At 44.2% G+C, this 17,263-nt stretch overlaps 1 protein-coding gene across 5 annotated transcripts in view; it reads right to left on the reverse strand.

Moving 5' to 3' along the window:
• The window catches only part of PDLIM5 (PDZ and LIM domain 5), a 129,481-nt gene extending 123,854 nt beyond the window's left edge, over nt 1-5,627 (reverse strand). The window contains exons 1-2 of one of the 5 annotated variants that reach the window (XM_083756435.1): nt 5,323-5,626; nt 3,260-3,313 (exon numbers count right to left, since the gene is read on the reverse strand). The gene's annotated coding sequence lies outside the window, so the exon portion shown is untranslated. Of the gene's footprint in view, nt 1-3,259; nt 3,314-5,322 lie in introns of all 5 variants that reach the window. The other 4 variants (XM_083756436.1, XM_083756434.1, XM_083756437.1 and 1 more) reach the window with 4 other exon arrangements.
• Between the last annotated feature and the right edge of the window lie 11,636 nt (nt 5,628-17,263).

Here is a 17,263-nt window from a genome sequence, read left to right on the forward strand (position 1 = left end):
AAGAGAGTCACCAACGTCCAAAGCCCTGCCTGTGAATTTTCGGGGGGGGGGGCATTATTTCATAAAGTCAAAAGTAACAATGAATGGATGCAACACTGCAAACAAATACTAGGTGAGCTTGGAAGTTTCAAAGCTTTTAGCTTTGTTTACTAAATACAAGCAAAACAAGCCTGCTAAAATAGACCATACTCCAGGGCCTCAGAAAACGTTCTGATGCAAATCACCCTGCAAAAACTGACTAACCAATTAACTAGAACCTTTGTAAGAGAAACACTGACGTTCGTAAAATAAGGAGATGAGTACTTGCCAGTTTTGGACAGGGCAAATATCAGCCTAAAAATAGACCTTGCAGCTTGGAAGTACACCTCGTGTTCCTCATATGCTGGTTGCATCTGTGCCAGGAGTGCTTTTTGCTAGCTTTGGCTGGTTGTCCAGCTGCACCACTTCCTGCATGACAGGGAATTTGCAATCCTGCTTGGATTACCACAATGAATTCTAACTCAACTTCTCTTAAGAGACTGTTTGGCAACTACCACGTAACTGATGGTTGCTCAGCCACAGAGAACCATGAAATGTTGCAGTAGCGACCAATTCTCTCTAAAATCCCTAAGACAGGCTTCCGCAAACTCAGCCCTCCAGATGCTTTTGGCCTACAACTCCCATGATCCCTAGCTAGCAGGGCCAGTGGTCAGGGATGATGGGAATTGTAGTCTCAAAAACATTTAGAGGGCCGAGTTTGAGGAAGCCTGCCCTACGACTAGTATCTTATGGACCACTTCCCAACCAAGGTCTTTAGAGACCTTGCTCTGGAAACCCACAAGTTTGTAGTCTACGTTACACCAGGCTGGAAAGAGGGACTTCCCTGGAATGGTGCTGCACTTTTGAAATCCTTTTACAGGAAGGCACAGGGTTACACAAATGTAGTATCCCTATCCAGGTAGCCTAGCCACTAGCAAACAAGGAATGTTTTCTTGTCTATTTTATTTGCAGATGAGCACGAAGGAGATCTCTCTTTCTCTTTCCCCTTCCCTGAACCTTCCATGTGCCACAGACCAAAGGAACAACCTCTCGCATCCATATTCCAGCAGATGCAAAGGATTCAGGGTGGAGAGGGAATGGGCGCTTACTTTGTAAGACATTCACAAATAGAAAGAATATCTCGAGGGGGCTGTCCTTCTCTCGCTCTCTGCTGAGCTTCTGGGTGGCGACAGACAGCCCTCAACACCTGGAGATAGAGATGCATCATGTTCTTGTGTGCTTCCAAGGCTCACACAAAGTGAGAGCTTCCCTCCCCTGAGTATTTTGCTCATGTGCTGCCTACATACTTTTAAATGTGTTTGTGGGAGGAGGGGGGAGTTATTGTTTCATTTTTTCTTGTTTTTACTATATATTTTTTGTTTATTTTTTGTATTTTATGATGTGAACTGCCCCAAGATCCACCTATGAAGGGCAGTATACAAATTTAATAAATAAATAAAAATAAATAAGTGCTAGGTGTTATTTCTAGGTGCTTTCCCCCACTTCTACTGCTATGTTCTTATTCTGTGTTGCCAATACCAATAGAAAGGTGGGAAGCAACAGAATTACAGATAGAATAGTGAGCCATCTTTGCTCAGAAAGCTTCCTCTTTCATTCTAAACATGGGTGGGGACTGGAGAGGTGTAGCTCCTATGCTAAAGGTTAGATGCTAGATACTGCATATACATATACATATTTGAATCCCCGCAACGGGGCGAGCTCCCGTTGTTCAATCCCAGCTCCTGCCAACCTAGCAGTTCGAAAGCACGTCAAAGTGTAAGTAGATAAATAGGTACCGCTCCGGCGGGAAGGTAAACAGTGTTTCTGTGCACTGCTCTGGTTTGCCAGAAGCAGTTTAGTCATGCTGGCCACATGACCCGGAAAAACTGTGGACAAACGTCAGCTCCCTCGGCCAGTAAAACGAGATGAGTGCCGCAACCCCAGAGTCGTTCGTGACTGGACTTAACTGTCAGGGGTCCTTTACCTTTATATATACACACACACACAGGAAAAAGTCCAAATTTGCTAGCAAAATTTACCCCTAGCAAGCTTCCTATGTTACACATATGGTGTTTAGGTTTACATGCAAGATGCTTTGTGTACACACTGAAAAATGCCATACATGAACCCTGCTCAGCCCAGTTCCAAAAATAGATTCCATGGCCGAGTCCCCTCAGAACTCAGCCCTGGGTGCCTCAGTCTCTCTCTTCTGAAGGTAAAATGCTTCACAGGCGCAAGAGAATGGAACTGAAAACATGGCACATAAAGGATTCTAGGTTGGGGCTGTTCCATTTCCTCCTACTCTGCAACCGCCGTCAAGCCATCAAGATGGAACCTCTGCTGTCTAGCTTCTCCAAAGCCTTGAATGCCATTTATTTGTTTTCAGTCAAACCATGGAGGATTAAGCTAAATGTTTAGTGTCACCCCAAGATAAGGAAGGGTTCTATCTCCACTGCCTTAAGGTGAGCAAAAGGAAACATCTGAGCACAGATGAAAGAATAAAGAATTGCATTAACTGTTACATAGTAATTACAAATAGCAAGGGTTATTCAATTGTTACCCTAAGCTCAGGCCGAAATGATACAATGCAACAAGAATTGCATTGTTACACAATAATTACAAATCACAAGGGTTATTCAATTGTTACCCTAAGCTCAGGCTGAAATGATACTGCAAAACGTGGAATTGGGGTCTGCACACATATGCATGTACCTTAGCACATATCAGGTTAGGATAGTAAATAATTATGAATGCTTAATCACTGGCTTTCTTGCTGTGAAATATCTGCAGCTCTCTGAATTTAGTGTTATTGTTATTAAACAACCAATAAAGTTATAGACCAATAGTCAAAGCAACTTCCTTTTAAAACTGCATAAAAGGAATCAATAAAACAATACATTCTTAAAATGAATAATTATATCATTTTTCATTTTAAAAAGGGTTTCTCAGACTTTATGAATTTAGAAATACGTGCATATGAACACTACTGTATAGTTACAGCAAGTGTTAAAGTTAATACAGTAAAAAGAATAACAGCCCTTGAAATCTTCTACCTAACTCTTAAAGCACACAAAGCAGTAGCTAGCAGAAGTTACATAACACAAACCAACATTTTGCAAGCGAAATATTTGCATATGAAGCCTAAGGCGTTTTTTTAAATGGTAGATTTGTTGCTGCTGTTCAAAGTTCAAGCGAAGTGTTTCAGCACCACATGAGATAAAATATTGTAACTGAGCCTTACGTAGAAGCTGTTATCCATTCCCATCGATTTGGAAAGGCTGAGAGGCTGCACAGACTGTAAAACGAAACCAAAGCATGGTATGGAAAGATACTAAAGTTACCTAGTATTTATGTGGAAATGCATTTACCCCAAGTGATTTGGGGAGTGTTATAAAGGATACTTCTTATTTCCTTGAATAATATTTACTGCTTTGGTGTGGGGGGTGTGTGTGGCAAAACTACAAAACCAGTAGCATTTTTTAATGTGGCATTGACAACGTTGCCCAAATATGGTTTAGCATACCACAACAATTCATATTAAAGTTTCTCAAACTGCACAACAAGCCTCCCCAAGGTAGGGGTGGGGGACACACTGTACCAAGGCAAACTTCTAAATACAAGCACATAGTTGAACCAGAATCCTTCTAGTGGCTGTCAAATTGAAAGACTACCTGTACTGGTATCTCACCTCCTTCAAGAGAGAGCCTTACTACTGCAAAAAATCCTTATCTTTTTCTGCCAGCCCCACTGCTGGGACCCACTGCTACAGACAGGAGTTCAAAGCACAGAATGTCAGAGGTTAGCAATGTGCTTTAACCTCCACTGGCAACCGCTCATAGAACATGCTCACTGCCCCTTTCTGCAATACACGACATGTCTATACTTGAGGATGTCATATTCTGGAAATTAATGCATTAATGGAGGTAGTTATCTGGTTTAATGCACTGTATGCAGAACATACATACTAAAGACTCACTTAGCACCATCATCTGCTATCTCCGTTTCATTGAAGCTGCAATTGTTTCCCCTCAAGAGACTTTAGATGCTCATTTTGACATTTAAAGACTCGCACTGGGCTAATGTTGCCAAAGCAACTTTTTTGGAATGTTTAAGTTCATCTCATTGCTCCCCTAAAGTCTCAGATGGGCATCTGTTCCCATGAAGATTGTATAGTTAAATAAGCAAGGAACAGGTTGCTACGCTGCATTATATTTTTAAGGATACCACAAAATATGGCAGCTACAGGGCACCAAACCAAAAAGCCCTACCCTTAAAAGTCAAGCCACACTAACCATATACCATGTGGGTGTGCATGTATGTGCACACACACACAGGGGACTTCTACTTTTTCTATCTGGCTGCAGCCTAGTTACCAAAGCCCTGACAACGGCCAGAAAAACAGAGCCATCAAACAATCCCACACCCTTCAACCTGCCCTGCCCTGAATGTGTTCCCTAAGACTCTTTCCCCCTCCATGCTGTCTTTTGCCACGTCCGGATTACAGGTTTGTCAGCAGGCTGCAGGAACGGCTAGCTAAAGTCTTGCTGAAGAACTAACTTAGTTGGTCTTTAAGGTGCTACTGGAAGGAATTTTTTTTGTGATGAAATGTGATTTTCTTTTCCAAGGGGGAAGTGAAGCTGGGGAAAGGACCCCAAGGAGAGGCAGCGCAGGCACCTAACAAACAAGATTATAGCTGGCTGCTCACTTCCCGTTTACTCGATCACTGGTCTTTGAAAGGGGGGAGAGGGGGGAGGGAGACAGACAGGCACTCTTGAGACTTCACCCCAGTGCCACGGACAGGAGTGCGCCTCTCTGAAAAGATAAAGTCGGGGTATTGGATGGGTGGAACTGGAAAGAGAAATAAGAAATCTCTGAATGTCTTATATTCCGGACTTTGAGGGCTGCCTCTCGGTACTCGAGCCTCGTTCGCTGAACTCGCCCTCCCTGCTTTTATTCCCTTCCTCTGCGCGCACTTTGCTACCGACACAGGTCTCCTTCGCGGCAGGCTTCTCTCACGCCCTCACGGCTCCAAGTGAGCCGGCGCCGCGGGGAGGAAGAGGAGCAGCCCCCTGCCTCGCCCCACGCCCTGGGCAAAGGCGTCGCTCTCCGCTTCCGCAGACCCTGCCGCCGCCGCCGCCGCCCTCCTTTGGCTACGCGAAGGGCTTCCCCGCGCGCTCCCCTTTGCCTTTTTGCAAGGGAGCCTCGTCCTCTTCGCTCTTTACCTCGGGCGGCGCAGTGGCCCCTCCGGCAAAAGTCCGTTTTTTCCACTCCCTCCCGCGCAAAAGACAAAACCCCTCCACTCACTTCCGAGGCGCGCGGAGTTCAGGGCGCACAGGCAGCAGCAGCAGCACACCGACGACGCGCAGGCGCTCCCAGCAAACTCGCGAGCGTGTGAGAGCAGACGGCAAGCCGAAGCTCGCTCGCTCTCCTCGGGCTCTTGTTTGCACTTCCGCCCCTTTTCGCGTCGCTCCTCCCCTCCCCGGCTCAGGAGGGACGGCGAAGCTCTCTCTCCAGCTGAGAGGGGAGGGAAGCTGAGAGACGCGCGACGCCCGGAGGGGGGCGGGGAGAGCGGGACCCGGCGCAGGGAAGCCGAGCTCCCGCAGAACTAGCTGAACAGCCAGGACTCATCTACCTCTCTCTCTTTAACGTTTCTTCGGACGCTAGCAAAGTATACGCAAGGCTACGGTCTCCCTTAAATAAATAACAACTTTCAAGCACGGTCCACTTAAAACGAAACGCTCCCAGGCCCTATTGTTAGCCGGTGTTGCGCACATACTTAAGGCGCTGTAATTCTATAATTACTTCTAAAAGAAGAAAGTCTCAGGATGGGGCAATCCATGCGGGGTGTGCCTTGAAGGGGTGCCCTGCAAGCGGCTGTGGTGGTTTCTGGGTTCCAGTGAGATCTTGCAAGAGCCCTACAAAACCACCTTGTGCCATCTTGCTGGAAGCCACAGCTGCCCTGGTAAGCAAGGCTGGGTGTCTGGTAGCAGGATGGGCTGTGTGGTGTGAGCACCTTCCTGTTTTGCCTCAGGCGGTGGAATGCGATGGGCCATCCGGTAGTTTCTGTTGAATTTTGAGGAGCTCATGCCCAAGTAAACATAAGAACAGGTCAGCCTATAGCAAGTCTAGGTGCAATTTATTAGGGAACGAGACCCATTAAAAGCAGTGTGGGACAGGGCACTTCTTCACATCAAGGAAAGGAATAGTCCTGCTCTGTTCTGCCTTGGCCAGAACACACATGGAATACTATGTCCAGAAGTTCCAGTTACAGATAGGTAGCCGTGTTGGTCTGCCGTAGTCAAAACAAAAAAAATACCTTCGAGTAGCACCTTAAAGACCAACTAAGTCAGTTCCTGGTATAAGCTTTTGTGTGCATGCACACTTCTTCAGATATGTCCAGAAGGTTATTGACAAGCTGGAACGTGTGCAGAGGAGGTTGACTGAAATGATCAAGGGTGTGGAAACCAAGCAAAAAGAGAAAATTTGGTGTGTTTGGCCTGGTAAAGGGAGACCAAGAGGAGATAGGATAGCCCTTTTCAAATACCGGTATCTAAAGGGCTGTCTTTGTGGAGGATGGAGCAAGCTTGTTTTTCTGCTTCAGAGAGTAGGACCCATACCAATGGATTCAACTTGCAAAAAAGGAGATTCCAACTAAATATTTAGAAGAACTTTATGGTGGCAACAACTGTCTGACTGTGGAAGATAAGTGCATGAGAAGTAGTGGACTCTTCTTCCTTGGTATTATCCAGTTGAGAGCTCTGCATTGTAGGGGGTTGGACTAGATAAAGAGTTGGAGAGGACCTTAATAGTTAAGTCTTTGATTCTATTATTCCCCCACTAAAATCAACAGAATTCAACAGAGATGGTAGCCTTTGAATTCAATAGATAATAAAATGCACAATAGCATTCATACACCTAAACAATAAAGATTCAAATACAGTGGTGCCTCGGGTTAAGTACTTAATTCGTTCCGGAGGTCTGTTCTTAACCTGAAACTGTTCTTATCCTGAAGCACCACTTTAGCTAATGAGGCCTCCTGCTCCCACTTCACCGCTAGAGCACGATTTCTGTTCCTATCCTGAAGCAAAGTTCTTAACCTGAAGCACTATTTCTGGGTTAGCAGAGTCTGTAACCTGAAGCGTATGTAACCCAAGCTACCACTGTATTTTGAAATGCAAGAATGGATATCACATCACGAAACAAAATTGATTATTGAAACTGCATCTGCCCAATGTTCAGGTCGGTCAGAGTCAGTCCAAACATGATTTGAGGCAATTGTCTCAGATTGAGTGTGAACTGGCACTTGCTGTCCCCACTTGTTTTGCGCACTATTAGCCCAGGCAGGTCCAGAGAAGCCTCTCAAGAGACTCTTCCTCCATCCTGTCTTGCTCTGACAAAGGAAGGACGGGGCTTTCTTAAGGCAAAGCATTCTGGACAGAGTGGATCTAGTAATAACATGCTGTTGCCTTGCCTTTCGTTTTTAGACTATTGTAAATGGTTATGAGGGACGCGGGTGGCGCTGTGGGTTAAACCATAGAGCCTAGGGCTTGCCGATCAAAAGGTTGGTGGTTCGAATCCCCGCGACGGGGTGAGCTCCCGTTCCTCGGTCCCAGCTCCTGCCAACCTAGCAGTTCGAAAGCACGTCAAAGTGCAAGTAGATAAATAGGTACCGCTCCGGCGGGAAGGTAAACGGCATTTCCGTGCGCTGCTCTGGTTCGTCAGAAGCGGCTTAGTCATGCTGGCCACATGACCCGGAAGCTGTACGCCGGCTTCCTCAGCCAATAAAGCGAGTTGAGCACTGCAACCCCAGAGTCGGTCACAACTGGACCTAATGGTCAGGGGTCCCTTTACCTTTACTTTTTTAAATGGTTATGAATTATGTGATGTAGAGTCAGGATGTTAGCACGTTGGACCTGGGCATAAAACCACCCTGTGTTACATCTCCATTCAGATATGAAGCTCACCCTGTGCCATTTGTTATCTCACAGCCCAACCTACTTCACAGGGTTACATTGTTAAGATAAAAGGGACGGTCATGTTGTGAGCTCCTTGGAGGAAAGATGGGATGAAAATAAATGGATGATAAACACAAAGCATTTGCTCTTGATTAACCAAGTGTGTTTACAGCAGTTTCTCCTACCTGCCCGTTATAATGCTCTAGAATTGCAGGCCTGGTCCTGAATCTGCTGACTGATGTCTTGTTTGACTTTGTACCAGACTAGATTGCCATGCTTGAAAAATAACTTCTGTTTCCAGCATGCTTGGTCATGTCAGCCTTTCCTTACCACCCACAGTGATGCATGCATTCATCATCTCCTGGCTGAATGAAAGGAATCCATTGTCTGATGTACCAGCCTGTTGTAATTAAGCAAGCTACCTCTCTGCTTCAGAGGACACTAGACCCCCGCCAGTCTCCATGGCTGACAGAGACCAACATAATACCAAGGTGGGCTGTGTAGTTTGCATGACTGGTCTCCCATTGTGAGTGAAACATGATCCTTCCCTTCCCTTGGTGGAGCACATCTGACACTTCCAGTTATGGGCTTAAAGGTCTAATCAGGAGCACAGAAAACTGCTGTCTGAACATGCCTTACATGCTATTTCATACTGGCAAACAGCTGCTAAGCAGCCAGTTTAAATGGAGCTGCATGGAAGCTGTTGCATTGTGTATTATTATTATTATTATTATTATTATTATTATTATTATCCTGCCTTTTCTTTTCCCCTTACAAATAAAATAGAAACAGCTAAAAACATTGGGATGGGGAGCCATAATTTAAACAAACAATTAAAGGTGATTAGAATACACACACACACACACACACACACACACACATATATATATATATAATATTTAAAACGTACAGGTCATTACAATAAAAACATTACAGCACTAGTCCTTTCCTTAAAACTCTTAGTTCCACAAAGCCTGTCTTCACCTGATTGCAGAAGGAGAACAAAGAGGGAGCCAGTCTAATTTCACTAGGAAGGGAGTTCCAAAGTCTGGGAACAACCACCAAGAAAGCCTTCTCCTGCGTCCTACCTAGCATACCTGTGAGAGTGGTGGGATCAAGAGAAAAGCTGGAGATAGCAAAACCCATGCAGGTTTGTATGAGATATACAAACTCTTGAGATACTCTGCTCTTTGAGATATCTTGGACCCAAGCCATATAGGGCTCTATAGGTCATAACCAGCATATAGGGCTTAGAAATATGTAAACACAGGGTTTTTGTTGTGATGCCAATGAAGGTATTTGATTTGATTTGTTGTTATAGTACAACAGACCAACTGCTCTGGAAAGCAAGTGAAAGTTATTCCTTACGTATGACACCAGGAGACAACCAGGATTTTATTTTATTTTTAAAGCCATCAATTTATTTTTATCAGACAAAATACTGGTCCTTCCAGTTGTTCTAAAACTACACAGAAAGCATTGAGGTTGGACAAACAACACTTCAACAATTCAAGACAAATAAGAGATCAAACCAAATGAAGGAACTCTGATGAGGATGGGGCAGCTTCAGGAAGGATGGAGGGGTTGCATAAAATGTGTTTGGAGATGCATGAAATTCTGCAAACACACCTTGGCTGCCTACCAGTACCCTAAACACAAAAGGCCTGCTTACATCAGATTTGGGAACTATAACTATGATAACTATAACTATAAACTTAACTGTATTTAAGACTGCACCCTATGCATTTTTGCTTGAGAGTAAGCCCCACTGAATGGAATAGGACTTACTTCTGAGCAAAGATGCATGTGAGCGCTGAGTGAAAACATGCAGATTTCAGCAGAAAGGATAAGCATGTGCTTAAAAATATCCCTTAGGCCTAGAAATGCTTATGTTTACTTAAATGTGAGCAGGGAAATTCACAAGTTTGTATCTGAAAAGCAGATTTGGAATAAAGGAGGGATTTTGTACTTATGAATATATTGAAAAGTGTAAAAGTGAATCTGGTCAGGATTCCAGGGTCAGTTATTTATTATTATTCATGCCAGTTAGGGATGTTGTTTGTTCAATTTATTTATTTTGATCAGGTCTCACTCATGAGGTTTGAAACATAGGCTAGCTTATCCCAACAAGGCCTTATATGCAATGAGAGAGAAAGTGTATCCCTCAGCCGTCTTCTTTCTAAAACTAAAGCCAAGTTGCTCTGTTTAATTCCATTGCCTTAGCAACAAGGAGTGAATGTACTGCTTCATTTTTAAAGGGCAGGTAGCTGTCAAGCTAGTTAAGAAGGAATGGTTTGGTACAGCATGTTCTCAATTGCTATGCGCATGTGCACATAGTGTGACAACCCTTGCAGGTCAGTGACTAAATGTTCCAGTTGGTCCTTGAGCAAAATGTTTGTTTCTTATTAAATTACCTAATTCATTTAGAATTGATGCTTTTGAATTATGGTGCTAGAGGAGACTCTTGAGAGTCCCATGGACTGCAAGAAGACCACACCTATCCATTCTTAAGGAAATCAGCCCTGAGTGCTCACTGGAAGGACAGATCGTGAAGCTGAGGCTCCAGTACTTTGGCTACCTCATGAGAAGAGAAGACTCCCTGGAAAAGACCCTGATGTTGGGAAAGATTGAGGGCACAAGGAGAAGGGGATGGCAGAGGATGAGATGGTTGGACAGTGTTCTCGAAGCTACCAGCATTAGTTTGACCAAACTGCGGGAGGCAGTGGAAGACAGGAGTGCCTGGCGTGCTCTGGTCCATGGGGTCACGAAGAGTCGGACACGACTAAACGACTAAACAACAACAACAATTCATTTGATTGGTATATTTACTGCCATTATTTTGCTGATGGAATTCTTTAAAAATCACATAATATCTGTTTGTCCAGATATATATATGATCATAGATAGGCTTAGAAAGAATAGATGATTAGGCTAATGCTATGGTGATAAAGGAGGAGCATGGCTCCTATTTAAGCATCTTCCCTGGGGGCAGCCAAGAGGCGTTAGCAAGCAGCAACATGAAAATAACTGGGCTTGGCAACTAGTGAATGCATTGGTTTTTAGACCACAACAGCCAGCAGATATCATAAATGTCTTACACAAGATAAAGGTCACTTTGGTTGATATCTGACTGCAATTTTAGGCTTTTAGTACTCATAATTTGTTTTGTGGCTTGCTCATACTGTTGAACTAGGAACATGACACACACACAGAGCCAAAATGCAGACTGATCTGTAACTTATCTCCATACAAACTTAGCTGAATAGTTGTATGTTTCAGTGTCGTGCAGTGAAATTTTCCATAGAAGAACAGTTAGGGCCAGAAGCACCAGTTTACAAGGGCGATTTGGGGTGGGGGTGGTAGGGAAGAGTTGTCATTTGTGTGATATTCCAGCATCACATGCATGAGCATCACACCTCCCTAAGCCAGGCAGAAGCTTCCCGAGCTTTGGGCAGGAGGCAGGAGGCCTGTGATAGGATGCTGGAGGACTGCTGCTTCCTTCTGAAAGCCAGGCGGGCTTTGGGAAGATGACAGGAGGGTTTTTGGACCCTTTTGGGGACTAGCCTAGTCTCCCTAGTCCATTGACCACAAACCAATTTTTAACCGCGGATCTGGTATTAGCTCTCCTGGCCATTGAAAGCAATTTAAATCCCACCCTGGTTCACAAGGATCTGCTAGCTCTGCTGCTGTCTGTAGCCAGACTTGAAATTGCCAGTCTGCATTGGGTACCTCTAGAGGTGGGTGGTTTGAGAGGGTGTGGGAAATTGCCTTGTCTGAGTATTTAACCTATCACAGGAGGGTTCTAAGAGGGGCTACAAAATGAGACAGTTTTGATGTTGTATGGTCTCTGCTTATATGCTTCGTAGGCCCCCAGTGACACATACTTATGTATGGCAAGGCTACCTTATCAATATGGGACCCAGATGTCCAAAATGCCCCTTTGCAGAAACTATTTTATTAAAATGTCTACAAAAGTGTGCTGAACCTTCTGTTTATTTTAGTCTAACTGCAGTCATGTGCAATCACATTCTTCATTTCGTTAGTATGCTGCTGTTTTACAAAACTCAATAAACACATCTTTAAAATAAAAAACCCTTAAAACCAAATAAGTTTTGTCTATTTTGTCTCATTTTGTAAACTTTTTATTGAAGAAATAAAAGAGGTGTTTCTTTTTTTTGGGGGGGGGGGTAATTCTAAACAGTCACAGCCCTTGTGGCTATTGAACTCATTGGTGTGAGATGAGAAGGGCTGAAATCTACATTCCCACAGTAAATAAAACTTCAGCTGACAAGAGCTGGGAAGAGAAATGGCCTACATTTTTATGTGTGAAATGCTTAACATTGTTAGGCTGCTTCAACCCCTCCCCTCCCCCCCCAAAAAAATCTTGAACTGAACATAAACACCTAGATTAAATCGGTTTCCCTAGCTAGACTGTTAATCAAAACACCCATTGCCTTGGTGGCTAAATACCATGTTTGCAGTAAAATTGATCTGTGCATCGTCAGCAGAAAGCGAAACCTTCATTGGACTGATGTGTCTGTAGCTCAAGGAAAGCACATGTAGCTAATAGATAACAGCCAAGACTGAAATAGTGATGAAGAATGCCCAAGTCTTCCAGCAGAAAGGGAAAATGCACCCAGGTAAGTTGAATGCTAATCGTGCCGGGGGGGGGGGGGCACAGGGCCTGGCAGAGATTCTTTTGCATCACTCAAACGCCACATGCAAATCCAAGTAAAATAGAATTGGATTAGCATTTTGAAAAGCAGGTAATTGAAAGGTCTTGTCCAGTATGTAGCTTGCAAGTTTTGTTTTTCCTTGTTGGGGAGATGTCTCCTGACTCTCGCGCCTGGCAGAGAGTGAATATTGCGTTGTGTGCAGACTCAGACCACCTTACCAGACCCAGACCCTCCAAATGTCCCTATTTTCCAGGGACATTCCTGGTTTAGAGAAGCCCTCCTGGTTTCTGGTTTGATTCGAGAATGCCCCACTTTTTCTTAGGATGTCTCTACAGTGGTACCTCAGGTTACAGATGCTTCAGGTTACAAACGCTTCAGGTTACAGACTCCTCTAACCCAGAAATAGTACCTCGGGTTAAGAACTTTGCTTCAGGATGAGAACAGAAATCATGTGGTGGCAGTGGGAGGCCTCATTAGCTAAAGTGGTACCTCAGGTTAAGAACAGTTTCAGGTTAAGAACAGACCTCTGGAACGAATTAAGTTCTTAACCCGAGGTACAACTGCATTTTCTTTGGAGCAATATTGGAGGATATGGTAGGATGCCCCTATTTTCATTGAAGAAGTGTTGGAGGGTATGGAGTTATCCCACCCCCGAGCTATCTGAAGGCAATCCTGTACATGGAAGGTTTTTTTTAATGTTTTGTTGTGTTTTTATATATGTTGGAAGCTGCTCAGAGTGGCTAGGGCAACCCAGTCAGAAGGGAAGGGCATAAATAGTAAAATTATCATTATGGAATAGGGCATCCCTATTTTCATTGGAGAAATGTCAGAGGGTATGCCTTACATGTAAACCACTGTTATACCACTTTAGTGGTTGTAGCTTCTCTAAGGGAATCCTGGGAACTGTAGTTTGTTAAGGGTGCTGAGAGTTGTTCGGAGGCCCCTGTTCCCCTCACAGAGCTACAATTCCCAGAGTGCTTTAACAACCAGTCTCTCTCCACAGGGAACTCTGGGAACACTAGCTCTGAGTGGAGAATAGGAATCTCCTAGCAACTCTCAGCATCCTTTAACAAACTACAGTTCCCAGGATTCTTGGGGGGGAAGCCATGTCTGTTTAAAGTGTATTAGAAGGGCAATGGAGAGGAAAGCCCAGCTCACCCAAAGGCAGGAGAAACCACCGAGCAGCAAGTCCCGTTTAAAGGTTTGTATGTACAGTATCTCCCTCATGTCTCTTTCTACACCTGAAATGCCCCCTTCATAGGCCCCCAGCACACCCTCCACATGCCCTCTTAGCATTAAAATAAATTATCATGCTGCCAAACAGATGACATTATGATCTGGTTCTTTTCTTTTTTGGCACCATATCTAGGTCATGCAATTATCTCAGATTGCAGGGTGAGCTCAAGCCCACCAGCGTCAGTACACACTATAACAAGTAACAGTGCGCCCCAAACCCCTGAATATGAGGCAGCGCCCGCCCACCGTCCCCCAACACAGACATCACAGTGCCTCATCCTGTCCTGCTTTCCAAAGGTTCCATGGATATCATATGGAAATATGAATGGGAAAGGAAAAGCACACAAACATCCACTTCATGATTAAGAAAAAATAACCTCAGTTTCGTCTGCAAATATGAGTGGGGTGTGCAAATATAAAGCATTATAAAACCTTTCTTCCTAGGGTACAATTTTTTCCTTTGAGGGGAACTTATTTATTTGTTGTAAGCCTTTTTGCCCTGTACTTCTGCCAGAATGAAAAGGCTTTCAGAGCAGCATATAGGTATCAGTGATAAGGCTTATAGCCTAAAATGCACAGCACAAAAGGAAAAGGATTTGGGAAGGAGGAGGAAAGAACATACAAGATCTGACCACCTTGTTCCCACGCTTTGGTCTTGCTCTTGTGCCATCTTGGTCTCTAGCTTCTCTTTCTCCTGTGTACCACACCTGCTTCTCCAACATGACTAGTCCCTAGGGACTGTCCAGACTGAGCTATCATATTTCTTAATGATGCTGCACATATATGTGTGCATTCACAGGGTTGTCTCTTACTGGTTAAACCACAGAGCCTAGGACTTGCCGATCAGACGGTCGGCTGTTCGAATCCCCACAACGGGGTGAGCTCCTGTTGCTTGGTCCCAGCTCCTGCCAACCTAGCAGTTCGAAAGCATGTCAAAGTGCAAGCAGATAAATAGGTACCACTCCAGCGGGAAGGTAAATGGCGCTGCTCTGGTTCACCAGAAGCGGCTTAGTCATGCTGGCCACATGACCCGGAAGCTGTACGACGGCTCCCTTGGCCAATAAAGCAGGATGAGTGCAGCAACCGCAGAGTCGGCCACGACTGGACATAATGGTCAGGGGTCCCTTTACCTTTTACTCTTACTAAGGGCTTTTGCACACTAGTATTTACTGTGTGTTAGCAGCTGTTTGCGTTCACATTTGATTTGCAGAGACTGCATGATGTTACTCTCAAACCACACCAGTCTCAATGCTTGACCCCATAAAGTCTGGTTTACTGGATAATCTGATAAATTATGGGAATCAGACTCCAAACCACTCTATGTGGGGGTTGCAGAAGATTTGTTTCTGTGAGCCAGTGTGGTGCAGTGGTTAAGAGCGGTGGACTTGTAATCTGGTGAACCGGGTTCTATTCCCTGCTCCTCCACATGCAGCTGCTGGGTGACCTTGGGCCAGTCACACTTCTCTGAAGTCTCTCAGCCCCACTCACCTCACAGAGTGTTTGTTGTGGGGGAGGAAGGGAAAGGAGAATGTTAGCCGCTTTGAGACTCCTTCAGGTAGTGATAAAGCGGGATATCAAATCCAAACTCTTCTTCTTCTTCTTCTATTTTGGTTGGTTGGATCAATTGTCACTTTCTGCTACTTCCTTTTCCTTGCACACTGCTTCCTCTGTGCTTCCATTTTTTTTCTGGCAGCGCTCATTTCCAGTGCCCTCGTTGAATTTGCATACCAGAAAACTGCACAAACAAACCACACTAAAAAATTCTGCAACGGATATAATGGGCAGCAATCTCTGAAAAGTGCATGCATAGACTAATAAGAGTATGTTAGAAGCTTATTCTTTTGTTCTCCCAGATTTGTACAAAACCAGAAAACTGCAAATTTGCAATTGTTACAATTGCTTTTGCACAAATCTTGCATGGGAATATTTTTAATGCATGCATATATATATTTTTTATCTGCATGCATGCCCTGTCAATGCTTAATCGGAAGACTAGAATCAACAAATTATAAGTCAGGGACAAAAAACGAAAGGAGATGCCAATTAGTATGAATGGGAGAAACCCAAGTTGCTCTGCAAATACATCTTCAGGTATTTGCAGGTGTGGACTACCTCCATTTAATTCAATTGCAGGGGGAGTGGATTAACAGCTATACTGTATAATGCTGAAAAGTGGACAAGCCCTAAGTCCAGAATGAGAAACTGTATGTGGCTGGTGGGCCAGATCCATATTTCTACACACACACACCTGTGGGCCAAGTTTGATAGGTGGCTAATAACATCAGGTGAAAGAAGCTTTGAGATCACACCATGTGGGCAGAAAGGTATGTAAGTGCTTCCATAGCCCCAACAATCAGATGATTGTCAGTGTTTGGGAAGCCTTGAGATGAGATTTTGACTGAATACACACCATGCATTTAGAGCACATTTAAGGCACTTTCCCCTGCCCAAATAAACCTGTGAACAGCAGTTTGTTAATGGTGCTGGGAATTGTAGCTCTGTGAGGAGTAAACTACAGTTCCTGTGATTCTCGGGTGGGGGCAATACGCTTTAAATGCATGGTGTGTAAGCTGTATCAGTCATATACAGGCAAACTTAGGTTGCACAATGAAAATGAATTGGGCACTTGCAGAAAAACCTGCTTTACAAAAAGATAAAACAACACCCTTTCTTTTGCACTAAGGAAAACGATGAGAAAACACACTGGAAAGTGTGGAATAAGAATTGCTTGACACAATGTTGTCTACTCATGTGTGAGAATTAAAAAAAAGGAATGCTCAAGAAACAATGGACATCCTACAACCTCTGTGCAAACTTTGTGCAAACAAATCAGCACCAACACTGAACAAGCAGGTTATCTGGAAGATATTCATCCTGCAGTATCCCATGTCATGTGTCTGTAAAAGTAGTAGGAACAAGCTGAAAGGAGCTGGTTTGGGTGACAAATGTGGAACTCACCTGTCCTTCCTGAAGTTTAAAACTGGCACGCTCCTCTCTCATGAATTCATTCTGTCCCAGTTCTGTAAGCTTGATATCCCCAGTGGTGGTCATTTATGTGCATCTATCTGAGGAACATTTGTCATCTCCCAATTCCAGAGGATGCTTGTACACCAAGAATCTTGGGCTTGCTGAGCCCAGTTAAATTTTGTGACCTGTTTTGAATACCTGATTGTTTGTCATCTGGGACTACAGGAGCTAATTCAAGGAGAACGAGAGTAATGGCATTACCTGTTTCCAACATGAAATCAGCCCAACCTGATAGCAGGAGTGATGTCAGTCGTTCTGGATCGATAAAAGACTGGCCAACAATCTCTGGAATTAGAAGCATCCTAACAGACTCCTATGGAGCAAGGCAGTGCGTTCTATAAATATACCCAG

This window comes from Podarcis gaigeae (assembly GCF_964106915.1).
Source record: "Podarcis gaigeae genome assembly, chromosome: 9".
Classification (NCBI taxonomy): Eukaryota; Metazoa; Chordata; class Lepidosauria; order Squamata; family Lacertidae; genus Podarcis; species Podarcis gaigeae.